Source organism: Ixodes scapularis, unplaced genomic scaffold (assembly GCF_016920785.2).
Source record: "Ixodes scapularis isolate PalLabHiFi unplaced genomic scaffold, ASM1692078v2 PGA_scaffold1__304_contigs__length_218370807, whole genome shotgun sequence".
In the NCBI taxonomy this organism is placed as follows: Eukaryota; Metazoa; Arthropoda; class Arachnida; order Ixodida; family Ixodidae; genus Ixodes; species Ixodes scapularis.
The window spans coordinates 59,039,379-59,065,054 of NW_024609846.1; the positions used below are offsets into that span (position 1 = coordinate 59,039,379).

At 42.9% G+C, this 25,676-nt stretch overlaps 1 pseudogene; it reads right to left on the reverse strand.

The window, feature by feature from the left end:
* The window catches only part of LOC120848420, a 77,304-nt pseudogene that overhangs the window by 21,863 nt on the left and 29,765 nt on the right, over positions 1-25,676 (reverse strand).

The window sequence follows — 25,676 nt, forward strand, 5'->3', positions numbered from 1 at the left end:
CGCTTTTTTGTGGGAGTTTGGCAACTGAGTTGATCTATACGTTGGGCTATGGTAATTAAGAGAAGCCGCATACCTTTCGGTAACGATCCACAGGTTTCGATATGTGTCGGTCGAAATAGAGTCTCCCCACGGCGAAGTACAAGAGGTTGGAGGTCAGGCGAACGCATTCTCGCGGCAGGTCAGCGATGTCTTGGATCAGGTAGCGGTATCGATCAAAGCGAAACCTGGCGCGCCTGAAGCGGTCCAGGGTGTGGTCTCCCATCATCTGGACGATGCGCCAGCCCAAGTAGTTGGCGACAGCCGCGCTGAAAAGAGCAGATAGGGTGTTCTTAAGAGCCACTAACTGAGCTATGCCTAGAGTATCGGCACTCCGATCCCCCATCTGCTAGTTGGCGACGCCGCCATTTTTGGTGCTCAGTGCAGAGCTGACGCAACTGTCGATTGTCACAATTCAAAAATGCGACTTCCTCAGCTTTATAGATATAGTGTCCGGAAGCACAGGTGGTGATATTGTTTCGCTTTGTCGCGAGCTGATCTAACGTTTCCGGAGGACGGAATAGCGTTTCTTGCCAATTTCAGATAAAGGTTCGGGTAACTGGTAACCATGATTTTTAAGTCCCAATATAGCTGAAGTGTAGCTACTCTGAAGCGTCGCATATTTAGTGACTCTAGACGTTCAATACTCCGTTTCGCATTGAATCCTACCGCAGTCGTCGCTACGAGTCGACGAAGCCAAATCGACAAGCGCCAAAAAGTGCATCGTCGTGGCACTCGTGCACTCGTCGTCTTTGTGCGCTTACTATCACCGGCTAAACCAATCAGTGACCGCGGCGTAATCCGGCGCTTTTCTCCGCGCGTGATTGGTTAAGCCGGTGATAGTGAACGAAAAAAACACGACGAGTGCCATGACGATGCTCGTTTGGCACAGCTTGATTGGCTCTATCGCCTCCAAGCGTTGGCTGCGGTACGATTTAATGTGAAAAGGACTATAGACCGACTCGAGTCTCTGACGTCGTGCCCCTGCGGTGGCGCTGCTGTCGGCACTGCGCATGCGCAGAAGCCTCGCCTCGGGCGAATCTGGTTTCTGCGCACGCGCAGACGCAGCTTGTTTATAAACAGTGCGATCGTCGATAGTGTTCGTCTTCAGACAAGATGACGCTGAGGCACGGGATGACGCACAAACAAAAATTTTAGCGCAAATATTGTCTTCCTCGCGATTTTGTTCCGCCGTCACTTGGAATGTTATTTTCGACAGTACGGCAGTGTGTAGAAAGACGCGTGTCAAACAGACGCGTGCTCTTCAACACTGTCACAGCATACCCCTATGGGGTGGTTATCATTTGAGCCCGTTCTCGTTTCGCCCTTTTCACCTGGCCATTTTCAAAGCAGCCATTCTAAAAAATATCTCGCTTTGACCCCGTCGCACTTTACTCTTTCTATACCGAAATCGTTTTCTTAGGGTAATGTTAATAAATATATTGATATAATTTGTGTGCGTGTGTGTGTGTGCGTGTGTGTGTGTGTGTGTGTGTGTGTGTGTGTGTGTGTGTGTGTGTGTGTGTGTGCGCCACGCTACAGGCGTACTCTCTCTGCTAAGGATTTTAGCAGTGCGTCGAAATCGTCGTGAAAAGCTACTAGCTGACAATAAAACAGACCAACTATTTATCGCAGCCAGATCATATTCCGAAATGTTACGTTGTTTGAGGTCTCTCGACTTGGGACAATGCCACCACTTCTATAAAGCAGTGGTTCTCAAAAGGGGGTCTGCGAAAGCATCCTAGGGGTCCGCGAAGCCCTGTCTCATCAGTCAGGCACGGCAATGTTAATTGTCTTTCTTCACGTTGAAAAGAAACGTTCCAATTTTCGGGAGAGTACTCTCATGTGTATGTCAATGAGATAAGTCTACTTCACACTAGCAATTGGTTATATCAATTTATTAAATAATTATCATGATAACTTTTACCTTTCTATTCCCCTCACCCCGAACGGGGTCCTCCATCATCTCCGCCTTTCTACAAGGGGTCCGCGAAACATCAATGGTTGAGAACCACTGCTATTATGTATGCCATTTCTGTTCAAACAAAGTTTCCAAGTTAAATGTTCATCGCTCTTTTCTCCTCGTTTGTTTAGAGGAAGGGAAGAAAGCGTCAATGTACGATTCTCAGTGCGTACCTCTTCACATAACATATATCTGATGGTATGTTGGGAGCCCAAGCAAGGTAAGGCTCATGGACAAAGCCGCGAAGGCATAACGACGTTAGAAGCATGCCGAACTAGCGCCATTCGGTCGTAGCGCGAACGGGCAAAATGATAATGGGTCCAGTTGCGAAAAACACTATTCGGATCTTATGAGAAGGTCCAAACGATAAGAACCAAATGAGAATCGGTCGAAATGCGCAAGGTTCAAATGCGAATGGGACGTTTTGAGATACACCCTCCCCTATGCGGTACGGGAAAGAAAAACCTCTGACCAGGAGCGAGTCATGACGTCGTATTATACTAATTATGAGAATCTTTTTGGACTCGATGTCCAAGAACTGTTATTGGTTTACAATCTCGGATTGTTCAATTTGCGATGCGGGTTTACCATGAAAATCATAAAACCTTTTTTTGCACTGCTTTTGGTCCCTCGTCGATTTACTTAATGGGCTCTGGGTCCCTGGTCGCTTCAGAAAAAACAATATAAGCGTTGTTTTAAAGTATCAGTCTAAAAGGTTACGAAACCATCCTCACTACTAAGATTGAGAACAATGGCATTCAAAGCGGCAAATTTAAAATCGAACACTATTTTTCGCAACTATCTTTTATTACAATGTGAAATCCAAACGAGAGATTTTGCATACTTAACAAAAAAAAATTCCCGGACGCGCGGGTTCTTTTCTTGTGTGAGTGCGTGTGTTTGTGTGTGTGTGTCTCTTTCTCCTTTCTTTCTGCGCTCTCTTGTCACTACACTCACCGTCAGCCACGCCTGCGCCATAACTATTTTATCAAATTTTGCATTTTCTCAACATATATTTCTGGAAAAACACAAACCCATTTCTCAAGAAAACGCATGCAGCTAGGTTGAAACTGTTGATTTTACTTGTAGCATCATATCCAGATGAAATAATTTAAAATAAGGCATTTGACTACATGATGTTTTACCTGGGGATATCCTTGAGTAGACGGGAAAGCCTCTTCAGGTACAGCGGGTGCATTACAACAACGTGGTCGTTGAGATCCAGAGAAACACCTACGTCTCTGAGCACGATGTTGAGAAAGTAAGTCCACCGGATCTGCGGTAAATATGTATTCAGGCCCAAAGCTGAGATATTTGGCCATCTCTTTCTTGAGAATTCTGTATGATCTCATATGCTTGTCGACTGAAGTCACATTCTGAGATATATAATTTTAGAGTGCAGCTCTTAGGGCGCCCGTTTTCGGAGTGAGTGGCGTCGCCGTCGGCGTCGGCGGTCGGCGTAACCGCGCGTTGCAATATGGGACGTTTCCCATAATGATGTCAAACGTGGCGTCATGTGCGACGTCACGAGGATTAAATTTTCCCGCTAAACTTGGCGGGAACAATTTCCGTTAATTTGGCGGGAAATTGTTTCGTTAAATTTAGCAGGAAACTTTTTTCGCTAATTCTTGCGAGAAACATTTTCTGGTAAACATAACGGGGAAATCGACGTCACGTGACCTCAACATCAATTCAGTTTCCCCGCTATTAGCGGAAAATTTAGTGAAATTTACCGCTAAATGGGAGGGGAACAGGAGAGGCCTAGGGCAGGGTGCAGAGGAAGAGGAGGGGCGTACCCCCCCCCCCTCCTCCTCTTTAAGAGCTGCGCTCTAATTCGGCATTACAGAAAATAAACCTATTGCTAAATTACACCAGCATCGAGGGTAATGCAGTGATTGGTTTTCCACGCGCCACATCCGCACGCCTTCCCCATTTAAAAGATTGGAAGTAAATAACCAAAATAAAGCGCTGACGAACGCGCGTGCAAGATGCAAATTGTTTTAGGCATTTTCTTTAGATAAGTTAATACTGCTGACAGTCCTGAGGCCAGCACGTGCAGCGCTTGGAACACCAATCCCTCCATTCTCCTTGGTCCGTCGGCAATTTAGCAATAGGTCTATTGTAAACGTCTTTCATTTTTTTTTCAGTCATTCGTTCATTTTAGAAAATGGCGTCACCCTTCCCCCCCCCCCCCCTTTTCGCCCACCACCATGCACCACTGAAAAAAAAAAATATGCAACCATACGACCCATATCCCATAATACCATACGAAAGATCTATTTGCAAAAAAATCTTAATATGAAGTCGTTTTATCTTTGGACTACTTTATTTTCAAAGGTTTAAGACAATCTCCCTTAACGTATGCACGTAATATAGACATAAAACCCAAAAAACTGCCGGTGTTGTGCGCCCCATCTCTTTATTTGTTTTTATTTATATATATATATTTAAATTTAATTTAAAAAGCAGGTGGAAGAAACCAATGTCATTTATATGTCATCTTACAGGGAAAGTACACTGTAAGAAAAAAAGAAGAAAAAAGGCAGCAACGGCGCGTTTTCCCCCTTTTACTGACGTGCCCCCAAGCGGACAGAAGAAGGGAGAAACGAGACGTTTTTCCTCTTCTCCGACCAGACGAGAGGAAAGTTTCGTCCTCCCGCTTCATCTTCTCTCGGTTTCGTTTCTCAAGTATGTCGCGCGCGTTGTTTAAAAAACGTTGTTCAATGAGTTGCTTGAGGTTCACCATTAACGAATACCGCCTGCAATTACGTCTCCCAGACAAAACATGCAGGAAATCTCGGTTGCATTTGTGTTTCTAGCGCTGATTTTGTCAATCGAGCAAACGAAGCCGTTACAAACAGTGAAGTTCAGGAGCAGTGCCTGCAGCGCTACGTACACTGGGCTAAGATGGCGTCTTCGGATTCCGGAACGACGTGACGAAGTTGACAAAGTTATGGGAATCGCAAAACTACGTCAAAGACAGGCAGATTTTGCTGCCCTGTGCCTGTACGTGTATCTTCTATGCTGCGCTCGGCTCTGTTTTCTGATGCCGAGTGCCAACCGACAGCCAAGCTGGTTTTGTATTTCTGCGTATCAGAAATATAGCAGCAACATCGCAATATGTGTGTCGTCCGTCGTGAACGAAGACTGAAATTGTCGCCGATGTGACCGTGCGTTCGCGTATCAGTGGTGTAACAGCAAGATGACGAAAACTGTCGGGCATATATGTCGCTGGTGTGATCGGAGGATTTGTCGCAGGCTGCTATTCTGTTTTACATCAAAGAGTGTGTGACCGCTTCATGGATTACGGTACCAATCATGTCGACGTGCGGAAAGTAATGTGGGAACGCTGGTCTGAACCAGCTCCTATCGTACAGTGGCCAACGTGACTGTCGTCTGCGATATTCTGTTTCCCCTCCAAAAAAGCCATTGCGCTATGAGAAAAGGACTGAAGAGTCTTGAAATAAAAGGGAAAGTATGTATATTCCCATTTTGAAACTTTTAGCATTAAAAAAAACTATCCTTTATTTTGCTGTTTAAATATACTACGGTTCCTGGAGAATGTCCTCTCAGTGGCGTGCTGTGATGAGCGCTAGAAGTTTTTTGAGCTCACCACGACGTACATTTAACACTTGCAGCAAGTCGCGACTTTGACTGCATTCATGTTGGTCGAAAAGCGATTTCACTGCCCGTGAAGCATCGCTTCCAACTGAGTGACTACCCCATCCACAGATATTCATTCAAGATGACAATCGCGGCCGCACGGAAACAGCGCACAAAGAAAAACAAATACTACGATCGACAAAAATGACCGCATCTCCACGTGGTGAATGATCTGGATTGGGGCGAAGCTCTGGTGGTGCTGATGATACTGATTTTATTGGTCATAGGTAGTGCTGATGGTGCTGATTTTTTTTTTTTTTTATTGCTCATAGTTAGCGCTGAGTTCCGGGTTGCGTTTCGACTTTATTATCGCTGCTTTATGGTCGGTGAAATGCAGAGTCAGTGGTTCTAGCGGATCAGCTTGGATCCGCTAAAAGCCGTGGAAACGCATCTCCACCGCTTAAGTAAAGGGTCCATGTCAGAAAGAGAATGTGTGGTATGGAACGTGGTTACATACGCATTTGAGCATTTGACCGCATCGCCCTCTTGTCTAAAAACGTTGAGCCACTGCATGCAAAGTTTAACGCGATTATATACGCATTTTACCGCAGGGCCCTCTCCTGTATAGACGTTGAGCGGCTACACGCAACGTTTCATCCATGACAGAAACCTCAGCTCTTGAGTTACTACCACATCTCAGAGCCCCCTACTCGTCCCGCAGTCGTGGCCGAGGGGTTAAGGCGATGGACTAGAAATCCATTGGGGTCTCCCCGCACAGGTTCGAATCCTGTCGCCTGCGCAAGCATTTTTTTCTTTTTATGTGAGCACGGACGCCGGCCGGACGGACGGACGGACGGACGGACAAGGCTAGACCTTAAGGAGCTTCGCACCTAAAACTTGCTACGACGGGCTGTGCGGGGAAGCAAACACGTGGCATGAAACCGCACCGGAGCGGCTTTTTCTATCGGCTTTCAAATATTAACGGCACAAGCGCTTACTTTTAAGAGATCCATCCCCTGAGCCATTCAAAATACCTTCGGGGTATGACATCACTGAGAAAAGGTGGGGGTATTATTTATTGCTTAGATGCTCATCGACAAAATCTGTATTTTCCAAACGACAAGTATAAAAGGTAGAAACGCACGGCTCGGAAGAAGCAATCAAGGTAGTGTGGGTTCACTTTGTAGTTTGTATGTGCTGTTTATTTGTATGCCCTCGTCGTCGCAGTGCTGACGACGAGAAGACTGGGTGACTGTATTCGAAACGCGTTTTTTTTCCTGCACGGGAAGCTGGATTCGGAAATAAAAACGGTTCGTGGAAAGCTCATGTAGCCTTTATATTTGCTGTTCCTCTTGCTCCGGACAATAGGCGTAGCGTCTTGTTGAGCTCGACTTCCTCGACCCTGGGGCATCATAGTCAGGGTCCAGATGACGGAAGAACTTTGCACTCCTGCTTTTAGGAATGAAAGTCTCTCCTCCTTAAGGAACATAGGATAGGAAAGTGTTCCTCCTTTTAGGGATGACTATATAAACCTTTTTTTTTTAAGAGTGTACGGTAGACAACAATAGCCAAATATCAAATGACCTGTGCGCTCTACACTTAAAAAACTTCATGATATCTGGTTCTTTCATACAGTAATATGGAGTGTGAGTCGAATAGGTGCATATGTTGTTGTTTTTGTTTCGTTTTCTTCTTTTTTTTTGCTTTTACATTACATTTTTTTTACATTACATTACATTTTTACATTATCCCCATTGTCCTTGCACGCGAGCAAGGAGTTTTCAGACCAAATCGTTTATTGTAGCTTGTCATACCTGCTGGGCAAACTACGTCCGTAGAAACTTGCCCTCCGCTTGCGTTGTACGGAAGTAGAGGTGTGGTCATGTTTTAAAAAGCTTTATTATAAATATACCTGAGCGTAGAAATTTTATTAGCTTGGGTGAATAGTAGTCATACCTCAGGGATGGCGACCTCCAGAGTCCGGAGTGCCTGGAGGTTGTAAACACGCTTGGGGTTGTTGACAGCATCAGTCGGTTCAGATATCTTGACAGAAGATATTGAAATACCCAGATTATTTAAAAACGTCAACATACTTTTCGTATACACACTTATGTAACTTAGAGCACTCATCGATACGTTACATGCAAATATTTGAAATAAATGAGTGAAGAAATGTACAGGAATAATATTGTAGTTTGCGAGCTTTTCATTTGTTCAGCGCATGGATATAATAGGTGATACCCCAAGCTCAGAATGATTTAGTCACTCAACCACAATAAGTATACAAATATGTTATACTTTACAAAGTGCGGTCAAAACGTTTCGAGACTTGTTGCACGTACCACAAAGCACTTAGTTTACTTTACCCCTATCTCTCTCAAAGTAATCCCCTTTAAAGGCGATGCAGCAATTCCAGGGCCTCTACCACGATTAAAAGGCTCTTTCTGAAGAGTACCTTTTGCGATTCGCAATAGATCACGTCCAGGGTTTCAAAACGGCGACCATTCAGCTTGAGCATCATCAGAGGCAAAAAATAGAAGTTGTTGATAATGTCCTGAATAAATTCCCAACGACCCTCGACCACAGGTGTATTAAAAGGGGGGGGGGGGGGGGGGGGGGGGGGGCAACGATTTTCGGACTTCGCTCAAAAATTTGTGGAAGTTGCCCTCTGACACTTCTAAAGTAAAGGACAAAACACCGATTTCGCCTGCGTGTCCTTTTCCTGTAAAAAAAAAGAAAAAAAAGGTAATTATTGGCATTTTTGGCACCCCTCAACTCACTCCCAGTCTTCAGGGTCACACCTGGTCTCACTCCTAGTGACGTAATTCGGGGTGCCGTGTAGGTTTCCGTGTAATCGCTTGGAGAACGCTTCCACTTCCTCTCTCTGCTGAAATTAGCGGACTTATGCTGCAGCTTAGAGCCGAGCGAGGTCACCTAAGTTTCTCGCCGTAGTTCCTCCGGCTGCCACTCGCGGCTGCAGGTGGAGGGAAAAGCTCGACTTTGGCTTTGCGATTATGCAGCGGAATCGCGACATTTTTAATGAAGGAGATGTTTTCTCTATCCTCCGGGACACGATAAGCAAAGCGAAAATGAAGAGAAGCAAATTCCTTTGATATTAAAATTGTTGCACCCCCATTTAATTCTGCCAACATTTTTGAGAGCTGTGCTCGTGAAAGGTCGTCCTGTCCTGTGTGCCTTGCTGTAATGCTCTGCCATTCATAAGCACACTTGTGCCTATCTCACATACTCTACTCAAGACACTATATTTTGATTACTTTTTCAAGAATCTTGATATCTTGCGAATACTTTTGATCGAGAGCAATTGATACCTTATTTTAGTTACATTTCTGAGTATCTTGTACACATTATCTCAAATACACCTTTCACATTCTGACATTTTCCGAGTTTTTCGGTGTGAAGTGGCGTGGGCGTGAGAGGAGCAAACTTGAACATTCTTTCGAACAACCAAATCCTTTTGCTAGCTCCGATAAGCTACGACGACTTAAACTGAGCTCATGAAATCATCGCTTTTGTGTCGATTGTGGCTCATATTTTAAACCAAAGTTCGTACAATGACGGTCCCCCCCTCCCGCCTTCCCAAAGGCGCCTTTTTTCTCGTAGACTTTCCCCCCAAAAAATCCTCAAACAAAAGGGGTGGTTTTACGGATGTAAAGATTGCCACACTGAGGCGCAACACAGAACGAGAAACGACCCACGACAATAATGCAGACTGGAAATTCAAGGAAATAACAAATAGAAGAAAACGAGAAATAAACCCAAAAAAAGGACGCTTTTTTTTTTTTGCTTGTATATTTTACCCCGCTACGGCAAATCGTCGAGGTTTCTTAAGTCTCTTCTCATTTTGTCGTCGGTCCGGCACTTATTGCTCTCGCGAACACTATCTGTAAGCGAACATTGATAAGCAGAGAATAGTACAGGAAACTAACTACGAGTAGGATGACCTCTCAAAATGCCAACAAAGCGTCTCCCAACGCTGAGTGCCTTTCTGAACCCAACCAAATAGAAGAAGGTAAGACGAGTGTCATGGCTATTATGTGGGCCCTTTTTGTCATCTATTCACTCATTTCCGTATCCTAAGTACGTTTATAGTGAACTCCCCTAATAGGGAACATGGATTGTAGTTAAACGATGTGCCTAAGGTCCGCCGCACAACGTGGTATTCAGCGATGTCACTATTCTCCACTTTCAGCGATGGTGGTACCGCGGTGTGAGAATCACGCTCTCTAGCTCCTGGGTGATCTGCTTCACAAGAAAGGGGTTCGCAAGAAAGGTGGTTTGATTTTGGAATTTGTCAGACGTAGTCGCTTTTCGTCTGTCTTTCTCTACAAGTGGTTGCCTACACCTTCCTGGCAGGAAAGAATAAACTAAGGCTGCTCCTATAAAACAAAACTAGAACTAATTACGTGTCGCACACCCCGCCTCTTACTTCTGTTCTACGACGATCATCCAGATAACAGCCATTTTAATAGCTAAAGCGACATTCTTTTTTGTCTAAAAATGTTTTGCAACATGTATGCTAGTGATATTGTGCTCCTTACGGTTGGACTTCATAAAATAGCCCCACGATGTTTTTTGTTTGTTTGTTTTCCGTTTTCTGTTGTTGCTTGGTAATAAACCGTTCTAGTAAACCAGATTTGCGCCACTGTATAATCGTGTTTGCCACTGACGTCGATACCAATTACGCAATGTGGAAGTATCTTCAAGAGTAATTGAATTACATTTTAAGTATTTTTACTCTACTCAAGATACTTTACAGTGAATGTAACTTGAGTAGTATTTTGAATACTTTATGAAGCAGGTATTTAGTAACCTAGCTTAAATACTTTTATGTAGTATTTTGTCCAACACTGTTCATAAATATGAGTGCCACCCAAGCCTCTGGCACGACTCATCGTTTCTTCGCCATTATCCTGCCGAATCATTTGAAATGTCTCTGTTCCAGGTTTGTCGAATTTGACGCGGGTTTGATGTTCGCTCTTTGATTTAATTTGCAGCCTATGCTAAACTCACCAATGTGCTAGTGCACGTGGTCACACAAACTCCTATAGTGCAGCTTTAAATTTCCATAGAACGGCACCCTTTGGCGATATGATATATGAAGGTCACTGCCTTTAACAGCTGCACGCGCTTAGCGTGTTATTCTACAAATCTAGTCTCTTAATTTTTTGTTCGCACCAAATATATATAGCCGTGAATTATTTTTAAACTCCACAGCTATGCTATATTTTCATATTGTGACACGTTTGGTGCTTTCCAAGCAAAGCAGTTGATGTTACATAAGCACAAATCACATAGACGACGGAAACCCATAGCGCCAAATAGCTTTAGTTTTGACTGCACTGACGCTGCTGTGAAAATCATTTTGGCAACTGTTCGGACTGCCGTGAACATGGTTTATATAAACCGTCATAAAAAGACTTTTATCGCAGCACTTCTCTCGCATATACTTTTGAATATTCTCAGTGAAATTAAAGTCTTCGCTTGCAGAACCCGCTACGATGCTTTCAGTATCGCAAACGCAGAGCTCGACAGCAATTTTCACAAACGGTTAACGAGCAAAATAAGGAAATCGCTTTAATCATTATCACCTTTGATATCGCAGAATGTTTTCCTTTTCAGGTAATAGCACAGTGGAGTCATAAACAATGTACCAGCCACTCAAAATGCTCAAGTAACGTTACTAAATTTCTCAATACAACATAAATGCTTCCTCTTGGTACTACGTTCACTGTAAGTGACAGTGAATAATTGCTGGCATATATGCCTACTGTGCCATTTTGATATTTTAGGGGATCATTCAAGTCCTATATACCATATTTTACTAACATTCAATATAATGCATAATGGTAAATTACCGAACTCTAGTCATCATCACAATGAAAGACACGCAATGGCCACCGCACCAGTCAGCAGTCAGAACTCAGTTGAATTAAGAACCATTTGAAATGTTCATACATTCTCAATGTGCACCGTGGATCTGGGCTGGTACGTACCGCCGCCAGTTTTGTCTCAAAAGCGACGATTTCGTTGACGATGTCGGCAGCAGCCACATTGGCGCCCAGAAGCAGGGCGCAACGGTAAATGTAAAGCTTGTACCGGTGCAGGATACGAAAGAACGGCGAACGGAACCTACCGCGGAGCACCACCGGCTCCACGCCAAAAGATGGCTGCCCAATCTGAAACAAAGTTAAAAGCACAGTACGATTATCGAAGGGATGAATCGTTAAATAAACGCCCCCGCTTAATTAAAAATCCAGCCGACGGAATCGGGCACGAGTCACAACGTTTTACTCGATGTTGAAACCAATTAAGGCTGGTCCGAACCAATCCGGATTGCGAGTAAAGGAAACCGCGAAGCTTTCGCGACCTTCGTGACCAGTTGCCATTTCGTGGTTCTTTTTGGACTGTTTGCAGCTCTAACTGAGCTAGCCCAAAGGTATCCGCATGAAGTTTTTCCCTAGCACATGACGTGACGCGAACGGAGAAAGGAGCTTATGAAAACTTGTGGCAAATAGTTTATTAATAGCCAGGTAATATATCTCACTCCGCAAAGATCCAATGACATTGGAGCTGGCCACTTCAGCGTTCTTGGAACGTTTGGACGCGCAGCCTCGGGGTGTTCCTCCTCGAATGCGACGGGGTGGATGCCGCCCATCTACCGAAGTTAACACTTTGAGACATCAGGGACGGCCGCCTCTACCAACCTCTGTCGTCTTGGCGAATCGGCCGTCTTGATGCGTCAGCGGGAGTCCTCTCCCTCAGCGTAGCAAGAGGGTGCAACAGTGTGGACAGGGTGGTGCACGCGTGTGTTCTTTCGGACCCGGTCTGCCGACACCGCTAGTGGAGGATTCGCAGCTGTAGGCGCATTGTCTAATGCAAATGAGCTGAGCAGAATGTGTATTTGCTTGTGAAGTTACCTCAGACGAGCCGAGGGGTCGAGGAGGTCAGTGGAGGGAGAGCAAGAAAGCCGTTGCGGGTTCCCGAAAGTTGAAATATAGTCAACTCCGAATGCGGCTAGCGAAAGCCGCAAAAGGTAGCCAATGACGTCACACGTGCAAGAACTTCACGGTTTCCGGGACCCGCACGCCGCAGTCCGGTATGGTTTGGACAGCGCTCTAACTCCGAATAAGGACATTCGCATGTCCCTAATACCCGTGCTATTTTCACTCCTGTAAATGTTCGTCCGCTATTATCGCGAACGTTTACCCCGCAATTGACTGTAAACAACGAAATTTGGGTAAATATTAAAACAAAATATAGTCAGTAGAAAAACATTGTAGTATCACACATAATTTACGGGGGACGCTACGGAAAAATACATTAGTTCTCAAAGCATAACGCAATTAATAATAAAATACCATGTATTATTTCTAGTTTTCACAATTTTTCTCATTTTTCAGTAATGTTTAGAATATTATGCATGACATCTACCATCGACGATTAAATTTTTCAAGTACAGTCCCGAAACTGTTTTGACATCGACTTTGTAAATGGCCAGTGGTTACTAAGAAATGACGAAATGTTTATGAAATATGTTACAATAATCTATGTTAATGTTAAGGGTACATACCCTCTGCTTTGTGACAATAATTTGGAACCCATATTTTTGTATCACTCGTTATAGTCAAACCGACTCTACTCTGCATTGCCCAGTAGTTGTTACACTGTCTAGTAGAGAATGTGATTTGGAAAGCAGCTTTAATAATGCGATACGGCTGTTTATCACGCAAAAAGGGTATTGAATGGCAAACTGCGTACTTTTCAGGAGTAACCACTATGCCACTAGGTCAAACAGATAATGTAAGGTGTACGGTACAAAACTACCTAAGCCCTGCAAAAAAAAAACGGTTTAACATTTTTTTTTTCCGTTTTCACCGGTGTTTTGTGTAGGTGCGTGCTCACGTAGATCAGGTAGCGGTCGCTGTTATGGTAGTCCAGGCCAACCTTAATGGAGATGAGAGCGTCCATGCCCAGGTCACGCACGATGTTGCCGAGGATGGAGAAAATTCTGAACTGCGCCGTGCGATTCAAGATGGGCCAGTGCGGGAGCTCGAAGTAGGTGAGCAAGTCTTCGAGAGGCTTGGTGCCTTTGCTGTTCCTCAAATCTGTGGCCGATATCAGACCACTCACCCAGTTACTCTCTCAAAGTACTCCTTTTTCACACAGAATGCATCAGCCAAATTCTATGAGAAGGTCGTCATAAAGAACCGTCAGAAAAACCGCGACAAAGGACTCTGACGTCAGGAGAGACTAGGACATCATCACGACGTTACCATGACATCACCGTGACGCCAGGTGACACCATTACGGCATCGTGACGTCACCGTGACGTCACATGATATCGTGGCGTCAACGTACGTCCCTCTCACGTCACGCGACACCATGACGTAATCGTGACGTCACGTGACGCCATGAGGATTCGTCCCGTGACACCATTACGTCGTGTAATGTAATAGTCATGTGACCCCATGAGGACACACACACGTAGTATGTGACCAGTTCATTCACAACGCATTCTGATCTTCGCCGCCATGCTTAAGCTAGCGTAATTTTTCTCAAGAACATGCTATAAGCCTCGATAAAATTATGTGCACCGCGAAGAGTGCACCTGAGTCGCCCTCCTGCTTTAGCGTGGACGCAGCGGCAGTTTCACTGAACTGGATGCGTGTAGCTCTTAATAGATAGCAAAATGAATGGTATACGGTAGGTAAGGTTGGGACTTTATATTCCCACCTATGACTCACAAATGTTGGTTAAACCATTATTTGCGTTTATTGCGATTTGGCATTAAGGGCTGGTTCACAAAGCACCGTTTTCCTACGTTTTCTGACGTTACATAGAAGTCACCGAAACATCCGTGTCTCGAATATCGCGTGCCAGGCTATCTCCTTGAACTGGTAGCCACGGTTAATATGAAACGCTGCAGATTTCCCGTAACTTGTACTTATAGTTTCGTCGCGTAACGTAACGAAAGAAAACTGGGCTGTGTAAACCAGCCTAGTACGCACTTTTATGTGTTTTACCGTAACCAGAACTCACAAAATCAATTGTAATCTTTATTTGGCATGAAACAACAGCCGCACTGTTCCACTGCCACTGTAACCTATAGTGCGAAGCTACCATGACAGAACAATATATCAGTCAATGTTAGAAAACCTCTGTTCACCTATTCATTATATATCTGTTGGGCGGGAAAAAAAATATCTCTGCAACTGTGCAATCAAATAGCAACACAACAAAACAACACTATTATTGTGGTGGCATATTTCTGCTTTTAGACACTAACACTCACCGATGTTAATACAGCCCTGGTATAACGCCGAGGCCTTTTGTGTCGCTGTTTGGTCACGATATGATATTACTGTGTTGTTCAAAATTTCTGTAAAGAAAAATAGAATACCACAGTTACGGCAACATTATGCCCTTCTGTCAGGAAAAAAAAAACTATTCAAGATGATATAGGAAATTTGTATCGCTAAATACCAGTATTTAACAGCTATCACGCGAGAAACCCAACTACAGTTAAAACCGTGTCATCCTTGATATACGGATCCTCGAATAACGACATTGAGCATATGAATCGCTCACCTTCGAGTTCATACTGAGACGAAGAGTGTTTCGTACTTCATGGGTAACCTCAATGATAATCATTTTTGTTTTGCTATGTCAGCGTAAAGGCAACAGATTTGCCACGAATTGTTCTTGTAGCATTTCTGAACAAGGATGTCGTGTCGTACTCCCATTTTTATCCCACATTTTTGTTTGCACATGCGCAAATTGCAGGAGATCAATTGGCTGAAAATCGGTCCTCTTTTGATGTGACAGGCATATTATTAACATTGAATATTATCCTCAAAGTGAGCGGTGGTACACCGGCAAATTATAAGCCCCTTTAATGCCACAACGTAATAGCAACGTAATTGCAGAGAGCTTGCATAGTTAGCGAAGGGTCAACTTGCCGGTAACTTCGTCCTCTACTCGGCGGCGAACTTCGGATGAGACGCTCTCGATGACTTCGTCTGGAGGCACCTTGGCCGTCTTCATCCAGCCGCCACAGACAAATTCGTAGAAATCTTCGCAGGGCTCAAGAAATGAGATCAGGTTTGCCCGCATTAAGCCGGCTAAAAAAAATTTGACACACCAATGAAATTACTATTTCTATCCATCGACCAAATTATACAATGCAGAAACCGTAGTATGCCTCTGATACGCCGCAGAAGAGAGCTACTGGGTGTGTTCAGATAAGATCATGCACGGGTATCCAGTTGACATTTTTTTTGTTTTTCTTCGTATTTTTTATATATTACTCCCTAAGGAGTAGAGGGAACGGAATCACAAAAGGTTTTGCGAGAAAAATTTTATTTCTCGAGGAAACAAAAAAGACTACATCAAGGCGACAAACCCGTTTTGGCGTTTTGTCATTTCTGCCAAGTTTAGACAAGTTTAGACAAAAAACAAACAATATAAAACTCAAAAGTTTTTTCGCCGATATTAGTCTATAATGTCAATAAATGAAACAATTCATAGAATTTTGGGAGATATATATCGTGCGTAAAAAATTCACAAACATGGCTACTTTGACGTTTTTACCTTATTTTTTGTGATTTATTCTCTCGTAAAGTTTTGAAGATATATCGTTTAAACTTTTTTTTTCACGGGATCTTCACATAAGGGTCTATTGTCTATAAATAACGTGTCTTTCTGACTTATAAAGAAAAATATTTACAGTGCTCTAAACATAGCTGAAAACGAGAAGTCCAGCAACTTCAACGTGCAATTTAAAAAAAAAACATTTTCGATTTTTTTTTTTTAGATTTTGTTGAAGCATTCTGGCACTATATCGCCCTGTTTTCTCATTAAAAAATATCTGATATATTTTGCCTGTCAGAAATACAACTCTTCGAAGTGCAAGAATTTGGCTACTTTGACATTTTTAACTAATATTGGTTCAGTTATCTCGTAAGATTTTCAAGCTTTACTATTCAATTTTTACTCATATATTCTTCTCAAAAGGATCTATCATAGATGTATATTTTTTTGTTCTCATTTAAAAGTGAACGCGATCTTGTGTTCTCGGGCTCGTGGCATTGGCTGTAGTCTTAACTTAAGGGCTAACGCACTATTGGGGAGAAGATCGAACAGTCACGCCTCTGGCGGCTCACTTCAGCTGTGGGGACAACAAACCGGATTTTCTCGTTTGTTTTTGATCAGCGACATCGATGGTGACGATTCGAATGGCCGCTCCTCGTGCAACCAAAGCACTGGTAAAAGTGAAGCGCTCGTGTCCAGACCGTGCATGGCGAAGTTCAATTTCTTTGTTATTCTGTGTTAGTAAACACTGGGCTGTGGGGACAAAAGCTCGATGAAGCTCCTCCTACAGTTGGATCTTTTGGTCAATAGTTCCCGACGTATTACAAGGTTTTTGGTGCGGAATGGACGCTGTGGAAGCTCACTCCAGCAGAACGAAAACAAATGCGCGACATTATACTGCCTGCTTGCCTTTCTGCTCAATAGTTCCAACCGTGAGGAGCTTATCGACCGCCTGGTGGTGATAGCAATCGTATTTGAATTCTTGTTGACATGAATGGAACTTTCTTTTTCGTCGATGCTCGTGTGATTGATGGAGTATCTGACGTTTTTAATGGCGAGGTTTAAGACGTCTTCCCTACAAATGGGTTTTAAGACGACCATGTACTTGGGTGATGATGACATAGAGTCGCGTATCTCGTATCATCTCTGACATCTGTCGCGCCTGCGCACTTGATATCCCGGTCTAGCCACACCGGTTCCTTGGTTCCTGTACTCATTCACTGACGCTGTGTGTTGCTGACTCGCTTGGGCGCTGGAGCTACCCGAGAGAACTTCGCTACCACAAGCCGACAAGTTTCCCGTCTAGTCTTAGTGCTCCCCTTAGCGAAAAGTCGTTCAAAATCAGTACACTCGAAGTGTACTGAAGTATACTAAAAGTATACTTTCAGTGCGGTCTTTGTACTGATTGTATTCTTTAAGTGTAATTAAAGTATACTTCCAGTAAAAATGGCGGTGGACTGAAAGTATACTCGTCCGTACAAAACTAGTACATGTAGTAGAATCGTAGTGCCCGCGGTAAAAAGTAGTTCAAAATCAGTATACCGAAAGTGCACTTAAGTATACTAAAGGTGTACTTTCAGTGCTTGCAGTCGGTGTACTCAAATTATAATAACGGGTATATATATATATATATATATATATATATATATATATATATATAGTGCGATTTTTAACATCAACACTTTAAAAACGTGATAGATAGGCCGATGCCGTTTTCACAGAATATTTGTAGAGCTCGGAGGAATTTAGATGAGTAAATAAACGTAACAGTACGCTGTCTAATTAACTTTTTTTTAACTTACAGTGTAATTGACCATGTTGAATTTTCAATTTTAAAGGTGCTATGAATAAACTCTAGCCCAACTGAAACAATTTGCGAAAAGGTGACGAGTTTTGGGTTATTCATAGCTAAAACCCTGCCTTTCGTCGCCTGATTAAAAACAGCGCACTGGACAGAGCGCAGGATGCTATTCTTACGTATTCCCTTCAGTCGAACCGTTGGAAGTATGATGCTGGAGCATCCACCAAAGGCACGCTTTCAAAAGAGTACAACTTCGTTCATGCTGAATGCGACAGCACTTTATGAGGGTTATAACTTCACTAGAAAATTAAATAATGCATAGAACTCCAGTATGAGAAGTTCTCGCTAACACAAACAAACATGCCATCACCGATATGCCATGTCAAAACTGCTAATTTCACTCTCCACTTTGCCCGCCCCTGCCGCGCGTGGTTCTTGAATCGAGGGAAAACGTGCAAAATTTGATAAATAAATATCTTAAAGCCCCTTGCTGTTTCGTGAATAGTTTTGATTGTGTTAGGCTCCAATAACGACTGCATCTAAAACAGCAATAATAAAAAAAGTAAATTTACGGATTTTAATTACTTAAAAAGATGTTGCCACGGTTATTCACCCATGTAATGTCCGCCGAGTCGCACGACACACATGAAGAGTGCATCAACATGACATGAGCCCCCAATTTTCCTGAAACCAGTTGATTAAAAAATATCACCGGGTATAGCTGACGTAATGTGACAAAGGGATGCTTCATTTCTCATTTCACTGCAGACCACGTGGTCCAAAAGTTCCCCGGGGAAACGACCGGCACTGTCAGAGCATACTTACGTCGCAAATACAACATGGACTTACGCCGAAAAAAAAAAGCAGAAATAGAAAAATTAGCTACATTGTACGCCACGGAAAGTAGCGTTATCTAACTTGTCAATAATTATTTTAGCTAGTCATTTCTACTATATTTATCAATTGAACAGTCTACTTTTATTGCAAAGATAGCTTTTATTTTCCCTGAGCTGTATTTGTTACCTTTATTGAAGAATAAGAATTTACTGTAAAAAAACTGTTAGCACTATTCGGAAGCTAGGCGATCGAGGGCAATCGCACCAAGTGTTTAATGCTGCTGATGAAAAAGCATGCACATGACTTTGTTTTCAAAGTGCACCGCCACTTGCGTGCTGCCTCATAGGCTTGTAGACAAATTACGTTTGCAGGATAATCCGGTGTTTTTGAAATGCAGGTATCAGCGTAACTATACGCTGTTTCAGATATCTGCATCAACAACAATCAAAAGGACAGGAGGCAAAAGAAACCACGGCTAATAATGGGGACATAAGATCCTCCACCTTGCATGGTCGCATGCAGCGCAAATCAACTTCCGAACCGCGTAAGCAGAGTGATGTTATGAATGAAAGCTCGCTCTGAAATTGGCTGGAGAAATCGGCGCCTTTATGTAACAACCTCAAGCTTTCACCGAAAGTGTTTCATGGTGTAGATTTATCTTGCAAAACTCTGACATCTCAATTCACGTGAAAAGAGATTGACAATTGCAACAACGAACAACACCGTCGATCGAGATTTCCACACTGTAAAAAATCGACGTAAATTTAACGTGTCTTTCCCTCGTCAAAAAAGACGGGCACGCTCATTGTTTCAAAACACGAGGTTGCCCTCATTATTTATGTGCCGCGAGAGCCGATCCTTCCAGAAAAGCCGAAATACCAGCGGTGCAAACATGCGCTGATGAATCAAAATAGCCTTGGCGACAAGGGAGAAATCGCTTGAGATAGTTTCGGTTTTACACTGAAAAAGAAAACCGAAAGTTTAGATAAAACCTAAGATAGACTAAACGTTTTGTTATTTTTTTACGAATATAATAAAGTGATATTATTATTATTAATATATTGATTTGCTTAGTTTTGTCTTCAAAAAAAAGAACAAAAAGAAGAGACTTTTGAAAACTGCGCAAGACCATCGCTATTGCAATCAGCTTCCGCGGCTTCCGTTCGGCCCGTTCGGCAGCCGTTGGAGTTCCGGAGAGTTCGAGCATCGCTTCCTTTTTACGTTTTAGCCGTTTTTGCGGATATTTTAGATACCTTACTGACAAATACCGTGTTCAATAATAGCAAGCGATTACTGAGAGCTGTGAGACACAGCGTCGCAAGTGGCGGACAGTCATGGCCGACTGGTGCAAGCGAAGGTGAGTAAGTTCCTTTTGTTTCTGCGAAGTGCGCCGCTGTTTCAAACTTTGTCTTGTACCGTGTGCTTGCTAAGCTATGCTTGACTCTCACTATGCTCTACCCGGTTTTATTTCGTTATTTGAAAAGGGCGTATCTTCAGAATTTATGGCTCTCTCCGCAGAGTGAGAAAGATTCGCGTGCGGCGGAACCGAGGGCCAGCCGAGGGCCTGTCCTGAGCGCCGTCCCTACGACGGTCGCCCGACGACGCTTTTGCGGAGCGTTCAAGTACAGTCTGACGGCAGTTCAAGCAATCACAGGTCATGCTAGTTCTGAGGTATGGTTCCAACAGTCTCTCGTCAACGATTTGTTTCATAAAGCGGGAGCGTGAAAAACGTTACAAGAGCGAGCAGCATGATTTCTTGCCCGTGCTGATGCCTGTGCCGTAGAGACGGACGATCTCTTTGCGTATGCCGAAGCGGCACGCTTTCCAAGTTTGCGATTTTGTGTTGTGAATAAAGTGAGTTTGGATGTCACGTTTTTTAGTGGCGGCGAAAGCCGCTACAAAAGGCAGAGCAGTTAGAAAAAGCAAAAGCATGAAAAAATATTAAAAGGACCTGAATATTCGATGGAGTTGAAAGACTACCGACGTACCAACTCGCCCAGTTATTCTTTGTCAAAGAATAATAGCCAATACTAATAAATTAAATAAATGCCAACTTTTAATTGGTTAGAAATTTATAATTGATGCAGTACAGCCCTACCCTGCTCTTGTGCTTTTATGATATCAGATAATGTGTAAATATGTGTAAAGTTCATAGCAACCATTTATGTGTAAAGTTCATAGCAACCATTTATGTCCGGCCCATTATATTGAATCTTTTCTCTAAAAGCTCGAGGTTATATAAAAAAAAGTATTTATCGTAAATTAAGCCGCACCACTGAATGTGTAATAGCATATGACTTGTATGTGTGTTCACAGCAAAAGAAAAGGAGGCATTAAGAAAATGCCAATCATTTTGTTTGCTCTGTGTTACAGCTTCTTTCAGGTATCAGGTTTTCAGAAACGATATTGTCCGATTTTCCTCGCCCTTTTGTCAGGATGAAATTATTACTATCTTGCCTTCCTCACATAGTGGTCCTTTGAGCGAATTATGTGATGTTATATCATAGAGTGGCATAGGGTAATTTTCCCTTCTCTTTTTACGCAGGATGTAATGGCATACCATCATCAAAAACGATAGTGTACAGTGAGGCAGGCTCGGAAACTTGAATAAAGTGATAAGTAGGATTTCAATTTCTGTCTTATCAATTACGCGAAGAACACTGATCATAATGTTTGTATGCTACACATACATACTTTCAGTTGAAAAATGCAGTGCACCTCTTCTTTATGGCTTTTCTCACAGTTTCAGAAGACGCCGGTACGTCATTCTCACGAGGAATAGAGCTGCCAAAGATTTCCTCGTTAATTTCCTGACTCATTTTTAAGAGTGCATCTCCCGATGGTGGCGCCTCTGCATTATCATCATCAATTGAGTTGCCAACGGCGTTTCTTAACATTTCACGAGAATGGAGCTGTATGAGATGAAATTTCACAGGTTGGGAATACAGCCGTTCAAAAAAACACCTTTGAAAAGTCGGCTTTTTAAATGCAGGCGCCGATTTTTCTGGTCAATTTGAGACCATTCTTTCCATTCAGAACGCCCGACATACACGGCGTCCCTGATAACTTGCACCATATTTAAAAAGCACCGGAGGGCTCTGCAGGAGTGAAATCAACTGTCGTTAGCAAGTGTCTTGAGAAAGTGCACAGATTTTTTTAATGCGCGTGGTTATGTAAATAACTAAGATTAATGAGCTAACCTTTCAAATATTCTTTTAAGGGCCAAGATATCAATTGTAAAGTTGCAGGGCGCATTGAGAAACACCCAATTAAAGTGTTTGAAACATAATACGTTTTCGTGCTTTTTTCCGGCCTTCAAAGAACGCACATTCGCGGCGCGCTCGCACGCCGTGATTGGGGAAGCGAGTTGTCACGCGGTATTTTTTTGTATTTCGCGGGCGTTTTTTTTTTTTTTGAAGGCTAGGGAAAAGGAGCATGCAAAGTGCACCTTGTTGAAAATGGTTTAATTGGGTGTTTCTTAATGCGCTCTGCAACTTTCCGTTTCACACCCCAGCTTTTAAACGAAGATTTCAAAAGTTAGCTTGTTACTCTTAGTTAAATAACTAGGCGCACTAAAACAATTTCGTGCACTTTCGTAAGAGACTTTCTAACAGTCTACAGTTGGTTTAACTCCCGCAGAACGCTCCGTTTTTTTTTTTTGTTTTTGTTTTTTAAGTTTGGTGCAAGTTATTTGGGACACTCCGCATACATGTACTGGTAGTGTACATTTAGTACACTAAAAGCATACATGTAGTGTACCAAACGTGCACTTGTAGTATGCTAAAAGTACACTCGAGGTGCACTTATGGTATACTACATATGTACCTGGGCTGTACTAAAACTATACTATTTTGTTTCATAAAAGTGTGAAACTAGTACGATCTCAGTACATACCCTAAGTTCACTATTAGTATACTTTCAGTATACTGATTTTGAACGACTTTTCGCTAAGGGTAACCCCACCGAAGCCAAGAAATCGCGCTCCCAGGCAGGGGAAGGTGTCGGTGGTTGTTCAACCAGTGGGCCCAAAAAACAGAAAACCAAGGCCGACAAGTTTTTTTATTTTTCTTTTTTTTTTTTATGTATGAGGCTTACATTGGTAATGAGGCTTAGCAGAGACGGAACGGCCAGGATTCGAAATGAAACTCTGCTCAGCACGCGAGCTCGTGCCTCTTCTTTAGCGCGTGCCTTTCCTATACTCTGTTTCATACTTAACGTGCAACGCTGTCAAAGCTACTGGCGCGAGCGTGGGGCTTGATCTGGCTGATCATTTGCACGTGTTCTTGCGCAAACAAAGCCGTAGATGAAGCCACGCGCTCGTGCCTGTAGCTTTGACAGCGTTGCACGCTAAGTAGGAAACAGAGTATAATCTGCTAATCTGTTCGTCTCCAATGTGATGCATGACGGCACTTATCATCACTTGCGAATGGCAAATCCCATGGTGCGGTTAAAAGCACGGTGGAAGCTTGGAGTCATTGCCGCGGTGCCCATGCGCGTCACGACCATGTGATTTCTCATTTCGCATTTGAGTTGTATTAAATCTAAAGAGGAAGAGGTTAAAAAAAAAAAAAAACATTGTACGGGCCCTTCACAAATGCTTTTGAGTTAGACAAGAGACACGTGAAGGATGAAGCGGACCATTACCGTATGACCTGCATTCCTCCGATTCGCAGGTCAGGGTGGTGTTGCTGTACGGATTGTAGGGACCTTCGGACTTCTTGCAGTCTGCAAATCACAAAAAAAAAAAAAAAAATTAGGCAACGTTGGACGCACAGGCTTTCGGCGATTAACAAAAACTTTTATTTTAAAGAAAAAAAAAAGAAGTGCTTTGTGTGATCATCGATGTAACCTTTCGCATTTCTCATGCACAGGTTTTTAACGGGTTTAGGAAGTAAAGATGAGATTATCTCTGTATTTTTAGCCATGAGACGGTTCGGAATAATGTCAGATTCTGATAATCGACAGATGACACTAAGAATGTATTGTTTTTGTCACGGTGGTTTTTGAAGCAAGAAACCAATAGAAACCAGTATAACAAAGCTGAAGCCATTAATAGGTTATTCGAATTCAAAATGTTTCCGAGATTTGATAATCATATTTTACAAGAACACTCGTTTGAATTTTGCGCAAGAGCAAGAATATGTACAGCCTTTATAACTTTACTTTTAGCATGGCTCCCGCAACACCCAAGCTAGAAAATAAAATGTGGGGCATACCATCTTTGCCGCTGAAGCATCGAAGAAGGATGATCACCAGGACAATAAGTGTGATCATAATCAAGATTGCAACGACAGTGACGCAGGTGTTCAGAAAGCTGTCCGGTGTATTCGGGGGTCTGGTGCAAGAAGATATGAACACACGGTTCAGAAGTACGCCTGAGTTTTTATCGATTGTGCTAATAACGGCCTATTTAAAACGCATTACTAGTGTAAGAACGGTATGTGCAATCGCGGATTATAGTTAGGACAAATGGTAGCACTTACGCACTACGAGAACCTTGTTCCTGAGCTGTTCCGCTTGGAATGGGTCTCAGCCTAGGACGAATGAAATATGGTGATTTTCGTTTTTAAGTGTGTCTGATCTTGTGCGCTGTGAAGCATTATCATGGTATGCTAGGCGAATCTATTCGTGCAGACTGTTTGCAGGAAAATAATACAAAACTTGTGCCGTCAGAACGTATTGTTAGACGTGAAGTTGTTTTATAAGATTTTACGTGGTTGGTGTCTCGAACTTAAAAAGGCCCGCTACAGGTCTTTAGTCTTCTTATGCAGGTTGTTTAAAGGATTACCTGTCATAATTTTTCTCTAAAATTCACATATTGCATAGAAAACAAAAATGTGGCGGATTATACTCTGTTTAATACTTAAAGTACAACGCTGTCAAAGCTGCTGGCGCGAGCAGGGGGTTTGATTTCGCAGATCATTTGCACGCATTCTCACACAAACGAAACAGCAGATAAAGCCACGAGCTCTCGCGCCATGCTCAGCGTGACAGAGTTGTATACTAAGTATGAAACTGGGTATAGTCACTGCGAAGAGACCGTACTCCGGCAATTGTTTTAGCTACCCCAACTAACTATATGTGCTGAATCATTGGCCTTTACCCTTTCTGATACGCTCTTTAGTATCGCAAAGTTCAGAATAGTTATTGCGAAATCGGCAAAAGAAAATTATGTCAAAACCAACATTCAAATATACCCGCGCTTTTCAGTGACGTGACGTTAAATGAAGACAGGCTTGCAGGTCGAGCGGGCAATCTAAAAATGGTCTATCCCGTGCATTTGTTTCATGCTGCTGCGCGGATGCTAGAGCGAACTTCCAAATCCTTCATTTGACACTATAAAATTGCTTGCAATCAGGTGGGAACAACGTCTACTGTCCAAAGAGTAAACCCCAGCCTTCCCCTGACGTTAGTTTTCAATTCTTGCGAGTAGAGACTTTCACTTTAAAAAAACACGGTAAGAACCAAAATTTTAAATTCAAACCCTTCGCAAAAAAAAAAAAAAAAAAATTCGCCCAATGTTTTGGTTAATGCTTATTAGTGTGTTAAGCAAATTTTCCGGCAAATCGGGGACTATTAAGAAAACGCCGGAGTACCCATTTAATACCTAGTTACAGTAGTGCTCTCAACTGTCATTAAAACTACGATCGTTGACATCTCCTAACTGTCACTGAGCTCAACTAAGTAGTCGGATGTTACACGGTACATAGGCTTAACAACCCCAGTTGAAACGCGCGTTAAGGGACACAGTTGAAACCGAAACGAAACCAAAACTTAGATCGCATTATTGTTTTTCAAATAGCGATGCAAATGAAATATACACAC